The sequence below is a fragment of the Jaculus jaculus genome, chromosome 18, assembly GCF_020740685.1.
Source record: "Jaculus jaculus isolate mJacJac1 chromosome 18, mJacJac1.mat.Y.cur, whole genome shotgun sequence".
NCBI lineage: Eukaryota > Metazoa > Chordata > Mammalia > Rodentia > Dipodidae > Jaculus > Jaculus jaculus.
Genome location: NC_059119.1, coordinates 29,590,922 through 29,612,996, shown reverse-complemented (window position 1 = coordinate 29,612,996; position 22,075 = coordinate 29,590,922). Strand labels below are relative to the sequence as shown.

Below are 22,075 nucleotides of genomic sequence, written 5' to 3'. Positions count from 1 at the left end.
CTTGCCAAAGCTCAGCTCACTCTTGCTTTCTGACAGCTCCGATGGCAAGATGCGATATGCAGCCTCTTCCCTACCACCCTTTCCCTTTCATGATCAATCTTCCTCTGGAGAGGGAGGAGAGGGGGATTAAGAGGAAAGTACAATAGATATGTAAGTAGGGGCAGAGTACTTTAGGCGTGGAATGGTCTAAGTGGGGCCAGGGGATATAGAGGAGAGGAGGGAAGGGTTAGTCAATGTTAAAGATGTTATTAATAAGACATATGAAAAGCCATATATAGGCTTTGTTAGCCAAAAACATACATGTTTAAAGAGAGAAAGAGAGAGAGCATCTAAGAAACTTTCAGTGCCAGAGACAGGATACCTTCTAGTGCACTGTTGGTGGGGAAGGCCTCTGATGCCCCCATAACATTACAGGCTATTGCCAACGCTCTTGGATGTCCATCACAACTAGGTGGTAAGACCCTATTTCTGAATCTACCACAGCTTGGGCTGGAGGACACACTGAGAAATTAATCTGGAACTGAACTGGAAGCCTCCTCCATGTTGGCTAGTTGTCATGAAAACAGCTGTGCAGCTTTTATTGGGGGGAGAAAGGTCATCAGTGGTCTTAACCAGGAGTGGACCCTGCAAATATTACAGGTGGCCAGTCAGGCCAAATATACCAACTGGTACAATTAGTGGCATGTCTGTTATGGGGGATACCAACTGATTAGATTTGAGGCCTGGTTCATGGGAAGGAATTCATGCCTGATACCGAAAATCTGATCAACAGTCCATAGCTGGGGAGGTCATATGTCCTAAGAAAGAAACTTCTACTGTTGTTTGGAAAATGGATATAGTATGCCCACCAAACTGCCCTCTAGTCACTTATGTTTATGACCATGTATTTATGCTACTCTCATTTTTGATTAGAAAAGCTTCTCTTTTATTTTATTTTTTATTTATTTATTTATTATTTTTGGTTTTTCAAGGTAGGGTCTCACTCTGGTCCAGGCTGACCTAGAATTAATTCTGTAGTCTCAGGGTGGCCTCAAACTCATGGTCATCCTCCTACCTCTGCCTCCCGAGTGCTGGGATTAAAGGCGTGCGCCACCACGCCCGGCAAGCTTCTCTTTTAAAATGGCCATGACCACTGGAAATACTCAAAACTCATTAGAGTGCTAAGAAGAGACAGTGGGGTGTTCAGCACTGTGACACCTCTATCACACCCTCCAAAGCTCAGGGACCACAGTGGAAGAGGTTACAGAAGAATATGAGTCAAAAGAAGAGAGGGAGTGCTTACAATTCTGTTTTCCAGACACAAAGTGGGTAGCACATCATCTGCATAACTAGGAGGGGAAAATGATGACATCAGAATAGAAAAGAGACTAGTTGGAAAGAAGGGATTCAGTGGAGGGGGAACTTGGGAGGGCTGAAAAGGTAAGGTTTTGGGAGGGGATTATTATGGTATATTGGCTATACATATGAAAGTTGTCAATAAAAAGTTTAAAATGGAAAAAAAACACCCTCCTCTCAAAAATGTAAGCCAAAATAAATATTTTCTTCAGATAAAATGCTTTTGGTTAGGTGTTTTGTCCCGGCAACATAAAGGTAACTACAGCAGATCTTATTCACACCCACTGGTCTCTGGTTATACTGCTCCAGGCTTGTCATAGCCATCCCACCACAGTTGATGCCCCCACCTCCTAGTGACTGCACCCACTGTCTCTTCACTTTGCTCCCCACCACCCACAACTACTGATGCCATGTCAAGTGATTTGAGTGACCAAGACCACAGCTGGACTCTAGCACTTGGTGCACCTCAATTTAGATAGGATAACACAGCACCACTATCTGGAGAGAAGTATGGTAATCCTGGCAAGAAACTAGTTAAAAGGAAGCAGAATCTTCTGAAAAATCATTTCAGAACTGAGCTGGAAGCCTTCTTCCTGCTGCCTGTATGTCACAGTGCTGGAATATGCAGCCTGCTGGGGGAGAAAAGTCACCAACAGTCTTAACCAGCAGTGGACCCTGTGAGCTACACAGCCGACCAACAAGGTCAGATCTGTCAGTGATAAAATAGTGGCATGACTATTAGGGGCATGGCTGCTCTCTGATTAGGTCCGAGGCCTGCTTCATGGGAGGGATGCCTGCCTGGTACTGAAAACCTAGTCAAAGCCTTTAGTCGGGAAGGTGATAGGTCCTAGGAAGGAAGTTAGTACTATTCAGTTAAATGGATATTGTTGTTGCCATCAAAGTTGTCCTCTACATATTTGTTTATGCCAATACATTAGTGCATCTCTCACTCTTGGTCAGAGAAGCTTCATTTTACAGTTTGCAGTGACTACTGGGGAGACACAAAATTTGTGAACATACTGATAAAAAGTCATGAAAGTGACTATTGAGTAGTCAGTGTTAAATGAGGTATCTGTATCACTCTCCCTAAGGCTTGGAGAACATTGTGAAAGACTAGTGGAAAAGAGCCAGAGGATGAGGGAAAGTGCTTTGGAACACTGTCTTTCAGACATGAAGTGGCCATTGTATTCGTGTTCTTATAGTGACTGTTACTACCTATCCAAGACCTGCACAAGGGCTGGAGAGATGGCTTAGCGGTTAAAGCGCTTGCCTGCAAAGCCTAAAGACCCATGTTCAACTCTCCAGATCCCACATAAGCCAGATGCACAAAGGTGAGGCAAGTTCAAGGTCATATATGACCACTAGGTGGCACAAATGTCTGGAATTAGATTTCAGTGGCTGAGGCCCTGATATGCTAATTCTCTCTCTCTCTCTCTCTCTCAAAAATGAAAAAATAAAGGGGCTGGAGAGATGGTTTAGCAGTTAAGGCACTTGCCTGCAAAGCCAAAGGACCCAGGATCAATTAACCAGGACCCATGTAAGCCAGATGCACAAGGTGGCGCATGCGTCTGGAGTTCATTTGCAGTGGCTGGATGCCCTTGTGTGCCCATTCTCTCTTGTTCTTTTTTCCTCTCTCTGCCTCGTTCTCTCTCTCTCAAATAAATAAATTATAAAAATTTATAAAAACTTAAAAAAAAACTCGCACACTATTGGGCCCATTAACATTAAACCTTTGATAGTGGAGAGGGGGAAAGTAAAAGAAGAAAAGACATCACAATAGAAGAGTAACTGGTTGGGAAGAAGAAGGGGTTCAGTGAAAAATGTTTTGGTAGAAAAAAACACAAGAAGGTGATAGGAGAGAATTGTGAACAAAATGGATTATTGTATACGTATATGAAAATTGCCAGTAAAGAGTTTAAAAGGACATCAGAATCTTGATGGGCTGTTACCAGGAACATTCTGATTGGCTAGGCACACAGCATGAGCAGTAGTCACTTCTCAAAGAGGAAATCACAGGTAGAGGTCAGACCTTCCAAAGGCGGCTCTGGATGTCGGTGGGAGCTAACCTTCCTGCAGATGTCATGGATATGATTGTGAAGCATTTTCCACTTTAATATTAGTACCACTCCATCTTGCCAAACCACTTCAAAATATTATGTGTGGGCAGGAAATATGGCTAACTGGCTAAAGGTGCATGTTTGTAAGCCCTGACAGCCTTAGTTCAATTTCCAATCCTCCCACATAAGGCAGGTACCCAAAAGTGTCACAAGGGTCTGGTATTCATTCGTTTGCAGAGGCAAGAACATCTAGTGTTCCCATACACATACACTTAGTGCAAACAAATGGAATCACACCTTTCCTAATCCTAAAAGTAATTAAGGCAGAGTCTTCAAGCCAAAACCATGATGAGCATTTGCTTCCACACACGGGGTAGTGTTCTCATGGGTTTGTTCTGTGATGGGGTCATCAGGATAGCGGGTACAATGCCCTGCTCCACCATACACTGCCTTTTTTTTTCTCCTGCTGAAAACTTCTTGAACAAAGAGGGTGGCAAACACAGTGCTAAGAAAATATTTTCATGGTCTAGCATAGCCCAGACCTACCCCTTTGCCTGTAAGAATTACCCACTGTTCTTCTATGTCCGACATAGGCAGGGCCCTGGGTTAAAGCAAACCTAAGCTGTCTGACGCGAAAGCCCCAGGCTAGGGAGGGGTCACAGCGTCCTGAACCGCTGCTGCTGGTCCTATCTCGGGATCTGACTAGTGGGGAGCTCCTTCCCCCATTTTTGGGGGTTGCAGTGAACCAGGATCCTCCCTCCAATCTTGGGGGTGTCATCTCGGGATCTGACTAGTGGGGAGCTCCTTCCCCCATTTTTGGGGGTTGCAGTGAACCAGGATCCTCCCTCCAATCTTGGGGGTGTCAGTGAGCCTGGACCCCTGGACAAAATCTCGGACCCCGAGATCAGCAGGGAGTAAGGCCACTCCCTCTCCAAGCACAGGATACCTGGACATTCAGATAAGATTTAGGATTTGCCCATAACCTTGTGGCCTTTGGCCAGTTGCCTAGGAAACTCCTTATCAGCCAGCAGCCTTCACACAGCCCTGCGACCCTCTGTAGATCACCTGACTCTCTCCCTACGTGCTGGAATGAACATCCCTAGGCATAGGCTAGCAACCTTTAAACCCAACAATCCCCTTAGGGTCTTCTTCCCGCATTCAACTGATTATAAACCCATTTCCCTGACAATAAACTGAGAGCTGTTCACAGAAACTGTCTCCTGAAAGTCTCTACTTTTGCCCCGGTTGCCTGGGCACCTTTGGGGGGACCATAACCGGCCCCAGAGTGAGGATTTAGGACCCATGTTAGGGGTGATCCATGTGGCTATGACATAAGTTCAGATGCCTACAGTCTATGCTTTAAGGATGTGGGTTGAGGGGAGATTGATGAGAGCTCTAGGAGCTGGAATGTGGGCTGCTGTGGCGGTTTGATTCAGGTGTCTCCCATAAACTTAGGTGTTCTGATTGCCATGTCTCCAGCTGATGGCAATTTAGGAAATGACACCTTCTAGAGGCAGTGTATTGTTGGGGGCAGGCTCATGGGTGTCATAACCAGCTTCCCCTTGCCTATGTTTGGCACACTCTCCTGTTGCTATGGTCCATCTGATGTTGCCCAGGAGGTGATGTCCACCCTCTGCTCATGTCGTCGTTTTCCCCTGCCATTATGGAGCTTCCCCTTGAGTCTATAAGCCAAAATAAACGTTTTTATTTATTAGACTCTACAAGCTGCTCTTGGGCACGTGATTTCTGCCAGAAATGCAAACCTGACTGCAACAGCTGTTTACTGCACACACCAGATCCGAGAAGGGAGGGTGGATAAATGTCCTTTTTGCTTCTAACATGCATTGTCTTATCTCAGTAACACACCTTGTAGAACCAGAGACTGTGACAGAGGAAAGTGCAGGAGAGCATTCCACCCAAAGAACTGCCCTACACTGTGGCGGAATGGAGGAGCCCAGCAAAGGCCAGTGCTGTAATTAACTGGATAATGGGAACGTATTTCTATTGGCCCCAATACTCCCTGTCTGAACAGCCCAGGTCCTCTTTGGCCTGACATCATTATCCTGTGGCTTCTATTGGTCTATGGTTTTATGGCCTTACCTATAAGTAAAAAAATAATAATAATAATTTCAGCAAGCACTTAAATAGGTGTATGTTTGAAATTTACCAAATGCATTTTTTTCACTGATGTAATGTATGTGATAAACCAAACAAACCTTTGAAGAGGGAAACAAAAATAAACTCGAATAAAAAATGGCAATATTTCCCCCACACTCCAGTAGTCATCATGCATGCATTATCCCTTAGGGGACCACTTCAATATGTTAGGATACTTCTCTCTGTGATCCACTTTCTGGTGGACAGTGAAAAAAAAAAAAAGTGTACTTTCACAATGAAATTAGATCCCTTGTTTTAGCTGGAAAGGGTTGTGTCTATCTCCTTTCTTTAGGATGTTTTCACACATCCTTCTGTGTTTGCCTGAGATCAGGAAGTCAGCCAGAGCAGGTCACACCTGAAAAAGTGTCCTCAAGACGTCTTGTAGGAGCTGAGGATTGCGCTCAGTGGAAGACCTCATGCAGCCCAACAAGGAACACAAAGGCCAGGGCTCCCTCTGCTATGGATCCATCTATGGCTGCACACAGACCGCCCAAATGGAGCTCCTAGAAACTGTAATACTGATTCTCACTTTACATTTCTGTGGGAGAGAACAGTTTGCTCAGTACTGTGCTGAGGGCGGGGCCAGGAGCAAAGAGCAGTGGACCAGAGAGGTTGGGCCCTGCTTCCCAGGCTTAGAGTGAGCTCTGCCTTAACCACTAAGCCATTTCCCCAACCAACCCCCCCCCCCCGGCTTTTTTTGATTGTAAACTTTACTCTATGTCTATCAGTCGGATACCTTCCAGTGAATTGTTGTCCCCAGAACATTACAGGCTTTTGTCAGTTCTTGGTTGCCCACCAGAGCTAGATGATAAGACACTATTGCTGAGGACTGCATCTTGGGCTGCAGGTCACTGAGAAATCAAGCTGGAGCTGAGCTGGAAACCTCCTCCCTGCTGACTGGCTGTCAGAATGCTGGGAATAACATCTTTTGGGGGAAGAGCAGTCATCAACAGTGTTACAGAGCAGTGACCCTGAAAACCTTAAGATTGGCCAGCCAGGCCAGATGTGCCAACTGGTACAACAGTGGCATGTTTATTATAGGGAAAGTGAACTGCTCTCTAAATGGACATGAGGTCTGCTCCACAGAGGGAATACATACATGCTGGTACTGAAAACCTAGTCAAAAGCCTATGGTTGGGGAGGTCATGAGCCCTAGAGGTATAATGCCTGCTGGTGTCTGGCTAAATGCATATCTTATGCCCACCAAACTGCCCTCTGAGCACTTTTGGTTAGAGTAGTTTCTTTTTTTCAGATGGCAGTGACCACTGGGGTGACTCAACACTCACCGTACTGCTGAGCAGAAGAGACAGTAGAGTCTTCAGTGTTGAGACATCTCGCTCACACCCTCCAATGCTCAGGGTCCATTGTGGAAGAGGTGGCGTCCTTGATATTCATGACCTCACGTGCCTGACACTACCTACACAAGAGAATGGAGACTAATTGGAAAGAAGAAGGGATTCAATAGAGAGTGGATTTGAGAGGGAGAGGATAAGGGTGGGAAAGGGAACTATCATGGTTTATTGTCTACAATTATAGAAGCTACCAATAAAAATTTTTTTAAAGGAGGGGCTGGGGACATAGCTCAGTGGTTAAAAGCACTTGCTTGCAAAGCCTAACAGCTGGGTTTTATTCCCCAGTACCCACATAGAGCTAAGTGTACAAAGTGCCACATACATTTGGAGTTCATTTGCAGTGGCAGGAGGCCCTGGCTCACTCATTCATTCTCTCTCTCCCTCAAATAAATAAATATTTTTTTTAAAGTAAAAAGAGGCCTGAGGGTGTAGCTCAGTTATAGTGGTGGAGTGCTTTCCTAGCATGTGTGAGGTCCTAAGTTTAATCCACAGTACACCTAAGTAAACAAATGTAAAACAAATACCTGAGAATTTGTATTTTTTGAAGAGGTTCATGTTTCTCAAAGCTGGGAAATCGAAAAGCACTTCCTTTCCCTGCATAATAATGCAGCAGACTGAAAACCATAGGAAAGAGTACAACCTTGCCAAATAAAGCTCACTTTTTTTTTTAATTTAGAGCCAGGTGTGGTGGCACATATTTTTTAAAATTTTTTTTTTTACTTATTCATTTGAGAGAGACAGAAAGAGAAAGAGAGAGAGAGAGAATGGACATGCCAGGGCGTCCAGCCACTGCAAATGAACTCTAGATGCATGCACCTCTTGTGCATCTGGTTAACGTGGGTCCTGGGGCATCGAGCCTCAAACCGGGGTCCTTAGGCTTCACAGGCAAGCACTTAATCGCTAAGCCATCTCTCCAGCCCTAAAGATCACTTTTAAAATGAATCCATTTCCACAATAAACCATTAATCCCCTTGTGATGGTAGACCCTCATGATGTAATCATCTCCCAAAACTCCCAGCTCTCCACATAACCACACTGGGATCAAGTTGGCAATCCATGAAATTCATAGGGCACCTTCAAACCACAGATGTCCACTTGTGAAAAGGGAGTGAAATGGGCTGATAGCCAGGTTTGATTCCCCAGTACCCACATAAAGCCAGATGCACAAGAGTGGTGCGTTTGTCTGAAGTTTGTTTGCAGTGGCAGGAGGCCTTGGTGCACCTCTCTCTCTCTCTCTTTTCTTTCTCTCTTTTCTCTCCCTCTCTCTCTCTCTCTCATTCTCCCTCTTTCTCAAATAAATAAATAATAATAACTATTTTTTGGAAAGTCAGTGAGTGACTGGCTGTTTCGTGGTGTGGCCACATTTCCTTTCCGGGAGGTCAGAGAAAAGTGGTAATGTCGATACACATCAGCTCAGACACAATGGTGGTTACATGGTTGCTTCATGAGCTCCCTAAAGACCCTCCACCACCACCATATTGGATCTTCTGGACCTGCCAGACCTTCCCAGGAGCAAGAAACAGAAGGGGGACCAAAAGGTGCCCTAGAGTGACTGTTGATGGTTAAATATGGGTCAATGGTTGAGCCATATTGGGTGTCCAATACTTGGAATATTACCTCCAGAAGAAAATGATCTGCTGCCCGAATATCATTGTCATTGCTTATATTCAAAAGTAGTGAGACATTTGCCCAGAGTGGTGGTTCACACCTGTAACCCCAGCACTCAGGGGGCTGAAAGAGGAGGATTGCCAATGTGAGGCTAGCCTGTGCTAGCCTCTAGAGACCCTGCCTCCCAAAATAACAGAAGAAAACAACAACCAAAAAAAAAAAGCCAACAGCACAACTAAAACCAAAAAGGTCAGATCGTGGCTTCACAAACGGTCTTTGGGACAACCCCTGCCAACGTCAGGGAGGAGGGTAGTTCCTGAGTTCTCTGCACTGTTGCTCTAAGCAGTAAACACAAGCTCCTTGATCAAATAGCTTTTAATCCACTTGATAAGAAAGGAACTTCTCCAAGAAAATGCCCAGACTTCCCCTTTCTCTGAGACAAAGCTCAGTTTGATTTCGTAGGGTTTTGTATTGGTCAATCGTGGATGTGTTTGCATCATCATTCCATTTCTCTATGCCAGTGTTTCATCAGTTCTTTTCATGAGCTTTCCAGAAAATAAGAAAAGATTTTCCTAGCAAATTTCCTGGTTCCTGTAGATTTTCCAAGTGCATTCTACCCAGAGTAGATATGGATCATGGTGTTTTCAGTGCCACTAGATACCCAGGAACCTGCATGTATGACATTTCCTGCTTTTTTTTTTCCTTCATTTTTTTTTTATTAGTTATGTACTCAGTGAATACAGTCATGTTGGTACCATCGTTAGCCTCCTTCCTGTCCTCCCCCCTCTGTAGGGACCCTCCTTGTTGTGGAATATGGGTTGTGCACTGTGGGTTAGCCATCAGTTATGGGTAAGAGGCAATGTGCATAATAATAATAATAATAATAATGTGCATAATGACCCAGCATGAGGCTCTAATATTCTTTCTGCCCCCTCTTCCGCAAATTTCCCTTAGCCATGTGGGGTTCATTTTAGGTCTGCTTCAGTGATGAGGTCTTGGGAGCCTCTGTGTCTCTGGATATCTGGTTTGGTAGGAGTTGAGTGTTCTCTGTGTCTATCTCCTTCACCCTTGTGCTGGTAGCAGGTTCACCAAGAAAGCAGCACTCTTGCTCATTTCCCCAATTACTCTTGGTTTCAGCTGGGGCTCTTTTGAGGTGTGATGGGCTGGTTCTCTCACCATGCTCACCAGTCAAGTCCAAATGGATCAAAGACCTCAATATAAGACCGGAAACTTGGTCACTACTGGAAGAAAAAATAGGAGGAAGTTTCCACGATATAGGAATAGGAAAAGACTTCCTGAACAAAACCCCAGTAGCACAGGATCTAACCAATCACTTAACCATTGGTACCTCATGAAGCTGAAAAGTTTGTTTTTCTTATTTTTTTATTTTTAAATTTTTATTAACATTTTCCATGATTATAAAAAATATCCCATGGTAATTCCCTCCCTCCCCCCCACACTTTCCCCTTTGAAATTCCATTCTCTATCATATTACCTCCCCAACTCAATCACTGTACTTACATATATACAATATCAACCTATTAAGTACCCTTCTACCTTCCTGAAAAGTTTCTTTACAGACAAACATACAATAAGCAGAGCCAATAGATTTCCTGCTATTTTACAAGTCACTTCTGCTACCTCTATTCATTGTCCAGAATAGTGGCTCTCTGTCCCAGCACCAGTGGAGGACCCTCTGCTGCGCCTTTTGGAATTTAGAGGTTAATTTGTCCTGTTGTAGTTCATCAGTAAACGGACATGCTAATTAGGCAGAAAATAACATGTGGATGGGGGTGTCTTCATTATCTCTAGACTGATTGGAAGGGCTGTCATCATGCCTGGCATACTCTGAATCCCTAAACCCAGAAGTTTCTTTACCTCTGAATTTAACTTGAGCTGAAATCTCTTCCTTTGGCCTATGTTTGTTTGCGGTTTAGTTTCCAACACAGTTGATGGAATTCTGACAAACAGAAACTTCCTGCCACAGAGTATTACAAAGATCAAGTTCAATGGAGGAAAGGCTGCCAGAGGCACTGGCCCTTCTGGGGACATCACCTCTCCCCTGGTTTGGGACTTAGCAGTTCTCCCAATCAGAAGACTTGTCATTTGTCCTTTATACCAGAAATGCTTATCACTAGGAGGCTGGCTTTTGTGGAGAGAGCCTAAGAAGTTTGGGGTGGGACTCATATTACATGGTGGGAACAGGAAAGGGAACCAGACGGTAAATTGAAAGAAGAGGACTGTAGGGTGAGCTGAGGGTTTCTCACCACTCTCTCCCTCATCTCTCTGTGAGATAAGAAGTGAGATTATCTTCAGGATGAGAAGGAGGCTCCATTTGACCTCTGTAAAAAAGATGTGGCAGAGGTTTAGGAATCACAATAACATGACTCATACTACCTGAGCCCACAATGAGCTGAGACAAGAATTGAATCTTGGGCTGAAGAGATGGTTTAGCAGTTAAGCGCTTGCTTGTGAAGCCTAAAGACCCCGGTTCGAGGCTCGATTCTTCAGGATCCACGTTAGCCAGATGCACAAAGGGGCACATGCGTCTGGAGTTCGCTTGCAGTGGCTGGAGGCCCTGGCGCGCCCATTCTCTCTTTGTCTGCCTCTTTCTCTCTCTGTCTGTTCGCTCTCAAATAAAAATAAATAAATAAATGAACAAAAATTTTTTTAAAAAAAGAATTTAATCTTCTCTGATGACAGCAAAATAAAAGAGAGAGGGATTGAGAGGTGGAAGGGATATGATGGAGAGCAGAGTTTCAAAGGAGAAAGTGGGGGGATGGGAGGGAGGGAATTACCATGGGTTATTGTCTACAACTATGGAAGTTGTCAATAAAAAGAAATAAATTACAGGCTGGAGGGATGGCTTAGTGGTTAAGGCATTTGCCTGCAAAGCCAGAGGACTCAAGTTTGATTCACCGGGACTCACATTAGCCAGATGCACAAGGGGATGCACACATCTGGAGGTCGTTTGCAGTGGCTGGAGTCCCTGGTGTACCCATTCTCTCTCTCTTTCTCCCTCCGTATCTGTCAAAGAAATAAATAAAATAAATTACAAAAAAATGAGGGGCTGGCAAGATGGCCTACTGGTTATGGCATTTGCCTGCAAAGCCATAGGATCATGGTTCGATTCTCCAATACCCAGCTGCACAAGTGGGTACATACATCTGGAGTTCCTTTGCAGTGGCTAGAGGCCCTGGCATGCCCATCCTCTCTCCCTTTCTCTTTCTCTCTCTTAAATAAATAAAATAAAATAAAATAATTTTAAAAAAATAATTGAATCTTTTCAAGTTGAGCTTTATTTAGAGGGCTGCAACCTAAGAAAGCAGCAAGTTAACCCCCAAGGAAATTCCTCCTGAACATCTCATCTTCAGCCAGCAGGATTTACGGGGAAGGGAAGGAAGGCTCGGCCTTGCTCTTCTAGCCAGGTGGTCAGCTGCACTCCTGAGATGTGTGAGAGCTGCGCCTCACATTGTTTTCACCCTTGTACTTCCCCTTTGCTGCTGTCTCTGTGGACATGTGGGCTCAGTCAGGCACTTCTTGATACCCGGAGTCTGGTTAGTGTGCACTGGTCTCAGCTCTGCTCCTGTGACGGGCACCGTGAGCAGTGTGCTTGCGCTACAGGTCCTTTATTATAGCATGGAGGACAGTGTCCCTGTAGAATAAAATTCAGAAATACCCCTAAGGCCCACCATTCCTCTTGAAGTCCCATCATCCCTCGCTGTTAACCGTACTCTCACATCTATATGATCTGTCTCATGTGAAGGATCTGTCCTGCCTTGTGTATCTAGGGGACTTTCATCGCGACCCCTTACGCAGAGGAAATTCACCGGCACATTCTCGTGCTCATGAGGGCACACCATATGCAAGAACAGGCCATCACGCTGAAAAGGATAAAGAGCAGGAGGCCGAGGAAAGCTTCCCTGAGGCCCGTAAGGTTCAGGAACCAGGAGGTAAGAAAAGATGGCTCAATCAGTCCCCAGACAGTTAGCTCTTCTAGTGCCAGAAGGTGCTACATGAGCGACTGGGGGAAAGTGGCCAACATCTGTCCAAGCAACTTAAAGTCTCAGAAGCAAACAACCTGATGTGATGCTCACACAAGTGTAATAGTAGCACGCACCCATGGTGGGTAACCAAGTGCTTTTGATTTGGCTAACAGATCTGCTCAGTGGAACGGAACCCATAGCTGGAGCTGGAAACAAATCAGAACCATATCCAAAAATGAGCCCATTCTCCATTATCAAGCTCCTACCAATCATGCGCTATAAGAGGGCCTACCCCTATTAAATTCTCTCTCTAAAAAAAAAAAAATGGTTATCCCATTTATCTGGCACTAACTTCACTCTCCGTTGGAGAATTTGCTTCTCTTTTTCAGGTGATGCAGATCCTAAGGAGAGAACCAGCCCATCACACCTCAAAAGGGCCCCAGCTGAAATCAAGAGTAATTGGGAAAATGAGCATCAGTGCTGTTTTCTTGGTGAACCTGGTACCAGCACAAGGGTGAAGGAGATAGACACAGAGAACACTCAACTCCTACCAAAACAGATATCCAGAGACATAGAAGCTCCCAAGACCTCAGCACTGAAGCAAACCTAAAATGAACCCAACATAGCTCAGGGAATTTCACAGAAAAGGGGGTGGAAAGATTGTTAGGGCTACATGCTGGGTCATTATGCAGACATTGCCTCTTACCCATAACTGATGGCTAACCCCACAATGCACAACCCATATTCCCCAATGAGGAGGGTCCCTGTGGAGAAGGGAGGACAGGAAGGAGGCTAACGATGGTACCAACATGACTGTATACACTGTGTACATAATTTTAAAAAATAAAATAAAATAAGAACTATGTAAAAATAAATTTTAAAAAAGGAGGGAAAAGATAGAAAAGACAGCTCAAAACTGAAGAAGCCCAGAAATACCTGGACTACGTTCTCTCCTGCCAGAGTGGTTACATACAACACCAGTTATGTTCTCTTTCATTTAGATTTCAATCTTGAGGGATTGGGGCATACTGAACTTGATGTGAACAAACACGAACATATTTACTAGCAGGAGCTAAGGTTTGAAGACATGCAGTTGGTGGCAGGCAACCAAACTTGAGAACCATTTCTCCACTACCTTTTGTCTTCAGTCACTTCTGGAAGGGCTAGCACAAGTCACTCCATTTTCACTGTTAATTTTAAGATAGGTTCTCACTATGAAACTAAGGCTGGCCTCCAACTCATAATCCTCCTGCTTCAGCCTCCCACGTGCTGAGATCGCACATGTGTGCCGCCATGCCCAGGGTGACTCCATTTCCATTCTGAAAACGTCTTCCTTTGTCTCTGGACACTGTGTCTCATGACATCACTGATTAGCCATCTGGTGATCTGATCTCGACTCTCCATCATGGGAATTAGGTTTGTCCTCATTAGTCTGATCTGTCCTGTTTTTGTGTGTGTTTGTGTCTGGAGGGGGGAGATGGAGTTTGGTGACAGCTGCTAAGGAATCAGTACCAATAAAATCCTTTTTTTGTGTATCAAAGTCAAGCAACTAGGAGATGTAGAAAGAGTAGCTATAGGTGTGACTCCACCTAGAGTCAGTCCCCAAGTTTAATTCTGCCCGTGGGTGATGGCCTATCACCTGAATAAAACACAGCTCAGTTATGTTGGTAGAAGTGCTGCTTCTGCATGACAACAATTAGAACCATCTACAAGGAGACTACAAAACACAACCAACAAGAACAAATATTTAACAGAAACTAGTTTTAAAAATAAGTACTTGCTCAAGTCATTTTTCAAGAGTTTGGCCAGGCCGGGCATGGTAGCACACGCCTTTAATCCCAGCACTTGGGAGGCAGAGTTAGGAGAATCGCCTTGAGTTCAAGGCCACCCTGAGACTACATAGTGAATTCTAGGTCAGCCTGAGCTACAGTGAGACACTGCCTCGAACCCCCCCACCAAAAAAAAAAGTTTGGCCAAGCATGGTGACACATGCTTTTAGTCCCAGCACTTGGGAGGCAAAGGCAAGGGATTGCCATGAGTTCATGGCTAGCTTGGGACTACAGAGTAAGTTCCAGGTCAGCCTGGGATAAAATGAGACCCTACCTTGGAAAAACAACAATAACAAAAAGAATTTGATTGTGGGCTGGGGAGATGGCTCAACAGTTAAAGGAACTTGCTTACAAAGTCTGCTGACCCCAGGTTCAATTCCCCAATACCCAGATACACAAAGTAGCCCATGGGCAAAAATGCACCTAAGAAAAGACAATAGTCATGCTTGAAGTTGTACAAAAGTCAAGTTATTGGCCAGACAGTCTAGTCATCTTCACTTAATGGTTCAGTCACAATTCGATGGGAACACATGAACGTTGGCCTGGAAAAAGCCTAGCATCACAGACAATTCTAGTGTGGAGGACAACTTGGTTAAGCATTTTCTTTAGCTTTGCACTATTAAATCCACATGCATTTAGCTCTGAAAACTTTTGCAGAATATGTAGTTTACACACACATACATCTCTACATATTTCTACTCACAGATACATAGGATACAAGATGTAGTAGAAACAGTTTAAAATGACAATTGAAATTATCATTTAAAGGACTAACATGGGGGCTGGAGAGATGGCTCAGTGGTTAAGGTGCTTACCTGAAGATCCTAACAACCTAAGTTCAATTCCCCGGTACCCACATAAAGCCAGATGTGCAAGGTGGCGCACACATCTGGTGTTCCATTTGCAGCAGCTGGAGGCCCTGGTGCACCCATTCTTCCTTTTTGTCTGTCTCACTCTGCTTGCAAATAAATAAAGAATTTTAAAAATTACTAACATGAACAGACACATAAATGAAACTTGACTTTTTTAAGACTCAATTTCCAATGTAACGAGATGATTAACAAACAGCAGAAACTTAAGTAATGATCTTGATTAAACAAAAATTGCTTTTTTTCCCCCCTGCCAAGTGTGCTAGTGTATGCCTTTAATCCCAGCACATAGGAGGCTGAGGTAGGAGTTCAAGTCCAGCTTGGAACTACATAGTGAATTCCAGGTCAGCCTGGACTAGAGCAAGACCCTACCTCAAAAAACAAAAAAATTATATATATATGCATTATATATATATACATACACACACACACACACACATATATATATATAATTTGTTTTTATAAATATTACCAAGAGCACATCAGTATCTTAAGAGAACTTTATCAATTTAAACAAAGGACTAGGGGCTAGAGAGATTGCTCAGTGGTTAAAAGTCCTTGCTTGAGCTGGGCGTGGTGGCGCACGCCTTTAATCCCAGCACTCAGGAGGCAGAGGTAGGAGGATTGCCATGAGTTCAAGGCCACCCTGAGATGACAGAGTTAATTCCAGGTCAGCCTGGACGAGAGTGAGACCCTACCTCAACCCCCCCGCCAAAAAGTCCTTATTTCAATTCCCCAGGGCCCATATACAGCCAGATGCACAAAGTATAGCATGCATCTGAAGTTCTTTTGCAGTGGCAGAAAACCCTGGTGTGCCCAGATTTTGTTTTTATATCAGTGTCCTGAATCTTGAGCTTAGGAATTTAAAAAAAATATTCTACTTATTTCCGAGAGACAGATGTGGGAAGTATTTTATGATTGATCCATAATGCTCTGGATTAAGGTACTACGTATTTGTTTACTTTTATTTTCTTTTTTATTTATTTGAGAGAGAGACAGAGACAGAGAGAAAGAGGCAGGCAGAGAAAGAGTGTGGATGTGAACATGTCAGGGCCTCTAGCCACTGCAAAATAACTCCAGACACATGTGCCACTTAGTGCATCTGGGGAATCGAACCCTGGTCATTAGGCATTGCAGGCAAGCACTTTAATTGCTGAGCTATCTCTCCAGCTCAACCTTAGGAATTTTAATAACCATCAATCATCACACATATATCAGCTGTAAGGTTTTTTGTTTTGTTTTTTAACCGAGGTAGAGTCTCACTCTAGCCCAGGCTGACCTGGAATTCACTATGTAGTCTCAAGGTGGCCTCGAACTCATGGCGATCCTTCTACCTCTGCCTCCCAGGTGCTGGGACTAAAGGTGTGCGCCACCACGCCTGGCTCAGCTGTAAATTTTATTCTCCCCAAATCATGAGTAATTTACTCAGACTACCTTCTTGATTTAATCCTCATCTCTCTTTGGGGTGGGGGAGAAGAATCATTTGCTCTTAAATAAAATCTTATTTTTCCATAAAAGCGTACTTTTCCTGGGCTGGAGACATGACGATTGTTGCAAAGCCTAGTGGCTCAGGTTCGATTCCCTAGGACCCACGTAAAGCCAGATGCACAAAGTGGCACATGTGTCGGGAGTTCTTTCGCAGTGGCTGAAGGTCATGGTGTGCCCATACTAACATTCTCTCTCTCTGGCAAATAAATAAATATATAAAAGTAAACAAGCAGAACCATAATCAAGAGGCATTGCGACACAATCATTAAAAAATAACTTCCTCCTACTTACTCTTGGGCCCGCTGGCGCTGATCTGGCTCAAGACTGATGGCCCAGCCTGACATCACATCCATCAGAGTCCCAACCCCCGCTAAAGGGCATCTGATTGGAGACTAGACCAGACTGATTGAACTGGTCGCCTCTGAGTCACTTTGAAAGGGAAGATATTAAACTCAAAGATAAAGTCTCAGGGGAGATTTTTGCTCAGGCACCAGTAGACCAGGATCCAGGTATTGCTGTGGAGACAGTGGTAGATTCTAGCACACCCAAGCATGGCTCTGGGCATAGTGCATCCATTGGCATGGGCTTCACAGGTGGGGAGATGCTTTCGACCTGAATGTTTCCTTGCCGGATCACTTCAAGTGGGTCAGACAGGAATCTGAGATTTCCTAAGAATCTCAGGACATGGATAATCGTCCCAAGTTGGATCAAGGCTTCAAGAAAGGATAGAGTATCAAACTGAGTACTGGGGGTGCTGGAGGGATGGCTTAATGGTCAAGGCATTTGCCTGCAAAGCCAAAGGACCCAGGTTCTATTCCTCAGGACCCACCTTAGTCAGATGCACAAGGTGGTGCATGTGTCTGGAGTTCATTTACAGTGGCTGGAGGCCCTAGTGTGCCCATTCTTTCTGTCAAATAAATAAATAAAAATAAAAATTTGAGAATTGGGAACATTACAGCCAAGAACAGAGATGCTTTTAAACCCAGGACTCCAGGGCCAGAGGACTAAGATTACTCCCACCACGGCCTGGAGGCAAAGTTACTATCCCCCACCATCCTCCTCAGCTCCCCTCAGCAATCATGTCACCCCACCACCCATTCCAAAATCTCACCGCGGAGGTAGTGATGCAGGTAACCTGTTCGATTTGGATTCTTCTGCCCCTGTCACGACTCCAGCACCAGCTCGGGTTTCTGCAAGCAGTGATTTGAGGGAACAATTCAGCACTGCATCCAGCTCTATTCCAAATCAGGCACCTCAACCATCCAATTGGTCCATGTTTGGATTTCATTGGCAGGACATGAAGGACAGACTTGAATAAAAGTGACCCTGAGCCAGGCATGGTGGTGCACGCCTTTAATCCCAGCACTTGGGAGGCAGAGGTAGGAGGATTGCCATGAATTCGAGGCCACCCTGAGACTCCATAGTGAATTCCAGGTCAGCCTGGGCTAGAGCCAGACCCTACCTCGAAAAACCAAAAAAAAAAAAAAAAAGACCCTGAGGGCACCATGCTATGAGGGGGGAAGTTAGGAACCCTTCACTCCCCAGAACCAACACTAACGGACAATCTTTTTCTTAGCTTCTGTACTGCATTCAAGCTGATTTTTGTCACCTCTGATGTTACTTACTGTACAGCCAAGGGAGTATCTGTTATTTCCTGCTCACAAGCAAGTTGGGGTCTTATCACACTGTGGCTGCCCATGCAGAGTTCAAAAAGGCCAATGACTGCTGATACCTGTAAAAAAAATTCTGCATCCTTTTCAGTTCTTGAACAATCATCTCATGACTTGTGTGCCTCTTGGTGAAGCAATATTTGGCAATTTCATGGGAGACAAAAGCTTTGAAGCATCTCCACTAATCCAAAATTTCAAAACTAGACAGGCTGACGTCAGACAAATTCAGAGTTTTGAGGGTAGGTTTGGAGAAGGGCTTGTCCTAGGTGTCTTTTGTAAGACCCCCATCAGGCTCAAGTCCTCTTTAGCTTACGACTAGCGCTGAATGCGGCTCTATTGCCCTCTGTGTGTTCCCATGTCTCTTCCTATGATAAGAGGGTAGTCTGTGGTGCAGCCACCATTCTATTTGTTGAATAGTTCATCATCTTAGACATAGCAGGCGTTTCTGGGATGAAGGAATCTCAAGGGGCTGTGCTTTCTACATTACAGTCTACAGAAGTATTTAATTTCTTGCAATTCCACATAGTTGCTGTATTTGAAGCACAGCATTGATTTGTATTATCCTTTTATTTATTTATTTTGATTTTTCGAGGTAGGGTCTCCCTCTGGCCCAGGCTGACCTGGAATTTACTATGTAGTCTCAGGGTGGCCTCGAACTCACTGCAATCCTCCTACCTCTGCCTCCCCGGTGCCGGGATTCAAGGCGTGTGCCACCACATCCGGCTATTGCATCATGCTTTTATTTGACCTAAAATGGAAGAGTTTTTAACCCGGTCTGTAGAACACAGAGGTTGAAAGCACTTAACTCATTCAGTGCCCACACTGCCTTGCTATCTGACTATCTGATGCCTTTTGGCAAACATTGTACTTTCAGTCCATCTTGCTCTTCACAAACTGCTCTGATGTATTTGTCATGTACACAGGAAGCTGGAGAGCCACAGCTTTACTGTGACAGATTTTGTCCCCAGGCCTTTATCCATCAGCTAGGATATCTTCACCTAAGTTGTCTCACTCTGTTCCATGCTGTGAAGAGCCCCCTCCTCAGATGAATGGGCACTGTCTGTTCTGTTTGTTAATGGGCAGGTTTCAGGATGAAATGGGAAGATACACATTCTTATCTATTTGGATATGTACATTCTGGCTGAAGAGGGCCTATATTTAGTTTCAAATATGTTATTTCCCCTAGATTTCTTTCTGACTTTTTCTAACTTTGGGTCCATTTTTTTGCTCCCATTGCCTTCCTTTACAGGCAGCTCTATTATTGCAGAGCCATGGTAGAACATTTCAAAGTTCCAATTAAAACACTAAAAGGGGCTGGAGGGATGTCTTAGCAGTTTGGGCATTTGCCTGTGAAGCCTATGGATCCAGGTTCAGTTCTCCAGTACCCATGTAAAGCCAGATGCACAAGAGGGTGCATGTGTCTGAAGGTAATTTGCAGGGACTACAGGTCCCGGTGGGCCCATTCTCTGTCTGTCTGTCTCTCTCTCTCAAATAAATAAATAAAAACATTTTTAAAAGTTATTTATTCATTTAGTTATTTGACAGAGAAAGAGGGAGAGTAAGAGAGAGAGAGAGAGAGAATGTGCATGCCAGGGCCACCAGCCACTGCATATGAACTCCAGACACATGCACCCTCTTGTGCATCTGGCTCACGTGGGTCTTGGGGAATGGAACCCGGGTCCTTTGCCTTTAAACTGCTAAGCCATCTCTGCAGCCCAAGGCAAAATAAGTTTTTTTAATGTTTTTATTGGGCTGGAGGGATGACTTAGCAGTTAAGGCATTTGTCTGCAAATCTAAAGGATCCAGATGCACAAGACGGTGCATGTGTCTGGAGTTCATTTGCAGTGGCTGGAGGTCCTGGCTTGCCCATTCTCTCCCTCCCTCTCTCTCTGTCTCTCTCTCTAAAATAAATAAAAAAAAATTTTACCTTTTTAACCTTCATTACCAAAAATATGTCTTCATATTTATATCCTTCTTTATACTTCTTTTTTTCTACTTACTTATTCCTTTTACTTCACTTCCTTTGTTAATATCATGAGACAGAGAAACATAAAGAAAATTTACCAACCTATTAAAAAGTTGAATCCAATTTATAATTATAGTATAAAGTAACAACTTGAGATAAACTGTCTACATACTGTTAAATGATAAAATTTTTGCTAATTACAGGTCCTACACAGACATTATTGCCACTTGGACTTCGTGTGTATATGTGTGTGTTTCTGTGCATGTGTGTGCAGTTGTACATGCATGTGTATGCCCATGTATGTGGGGGCTAGAGGACAACCTCACATGCCATTTCTTGGCACCTTCCACTTGGTTTTGAGATAAGGTCTCTCACTGGGCTAGAACTTCCCTAATTAGGCTAGCTTGGCTGGCCAGCCAGCTGGCCCACTGCTGGTTAAGACTGTTGATGACTCTACTTGCCCAACAGCCATGACAGCACTTTCTAGCACTTTCTAGCACTATGGCTGCTAGTCAGCAGGAAGAAGGATTTCTGCTCAGTTCCTGCTTGATTTCCCAGTTACCTTGCAACTGGAGCATCCCATTTAGATTTTCAAAAGTTACTTTTACACATTTTACCTTGGTTTCCCAGAAGTCAGAGAGTTACAGAAAGTTAAGTTCCAGTAAGAACTGGCCAAGCTAACAAAGCTTTCAATAACATTGTACAGTGAAATTAGCAAGAAAAGACAGGAGAGAAAATGCAAGCAAAAGCAATAAGTCTTTATATGTTAACCATGACATTGCACTTCTGCATAGAAAAAGCATCTGTTGCCTTGCAGAATGAGAGGAGTTATAGCAAATGCTATTTGCCCTTGAGGACCAACGTAAGAAAGTGTGTCCAGCAGGGCAAGCTGACTTGTTGGGAACAGCGATGACAGGACCTAGAACACTTGCATATCCATTAAAAATACTATATGCAGGCTGTAGGGATGGCTTAGTGGTTAAGGCATTTGCCTGAAAAGCCAAAGGACCCAGGTTTGATTCCCCAGGACCCACATTAACCAGATGCACAAGGGGGTGCACATGTCTGGAGTTCATTTGCAGAGGCTGGAGGTCCTGGTGAGCCCATTCTCTCCCTCTCTTTCCCTCTTTCTCTCTTAAATAAATAAATAAAAATAAAAATATTAAAAAAATAGTATATGTGAGAGGTAGGAGGATCATTGTGAGTTTGAGGCTGGCTTGAGAATACATAGTGAATTCCAGATTAACCTATGCTAGGCGGGACCCTACCTTGGAAAACTAAACACAAAAACAAACAAAATATGTGAGAAACATAAAATATTAGCAAAATGTCTCATAATTTTTGTCATGTTGCAATTGTCAAACATCTGTTTTATAGCAATATATATATATATATATATATATATATATATATATATATATATATATCTCACAGGAGTAATTTTAATTACTAACATAAATATTGAATCTAATGAGTCAGTGAACATAGAGACCATAGTCTAATATTACCTTTCTTTGAACAATACTGGTTTTTAATCTTGATAACTTTATTATGTATGTTCATACCAAATCTGATATTAAAGTGTCTAATCTTGGGCTGAAGAGATGGCTTGGTGGTTAAGGCACCTGCAAAGCAAAATGATCCAGATTCATTTATTCAGGATCCACGTAAAGCCAGATGCACAAGGTGGTGCATGCGCCTGGAGTTCATTTGCAGTGGCTAGATACCCTGGCATGCCAATTCTCCCGATCTGCCTGT

The 22,075-nt window shown here is 43.9% G+C and overlaps 1 pseudogene; it reads left to right on the top strand.

Moving 5' to 3' along the window:
• LOC101617799 overlaps positions 1-17,999 on the top strand; it is a 29,040-nt pseudogene extending 11,041 nt beyond the window's left edge.
• Positions 18,000-22,075: the final 4,076 nt, after the last annotated feature.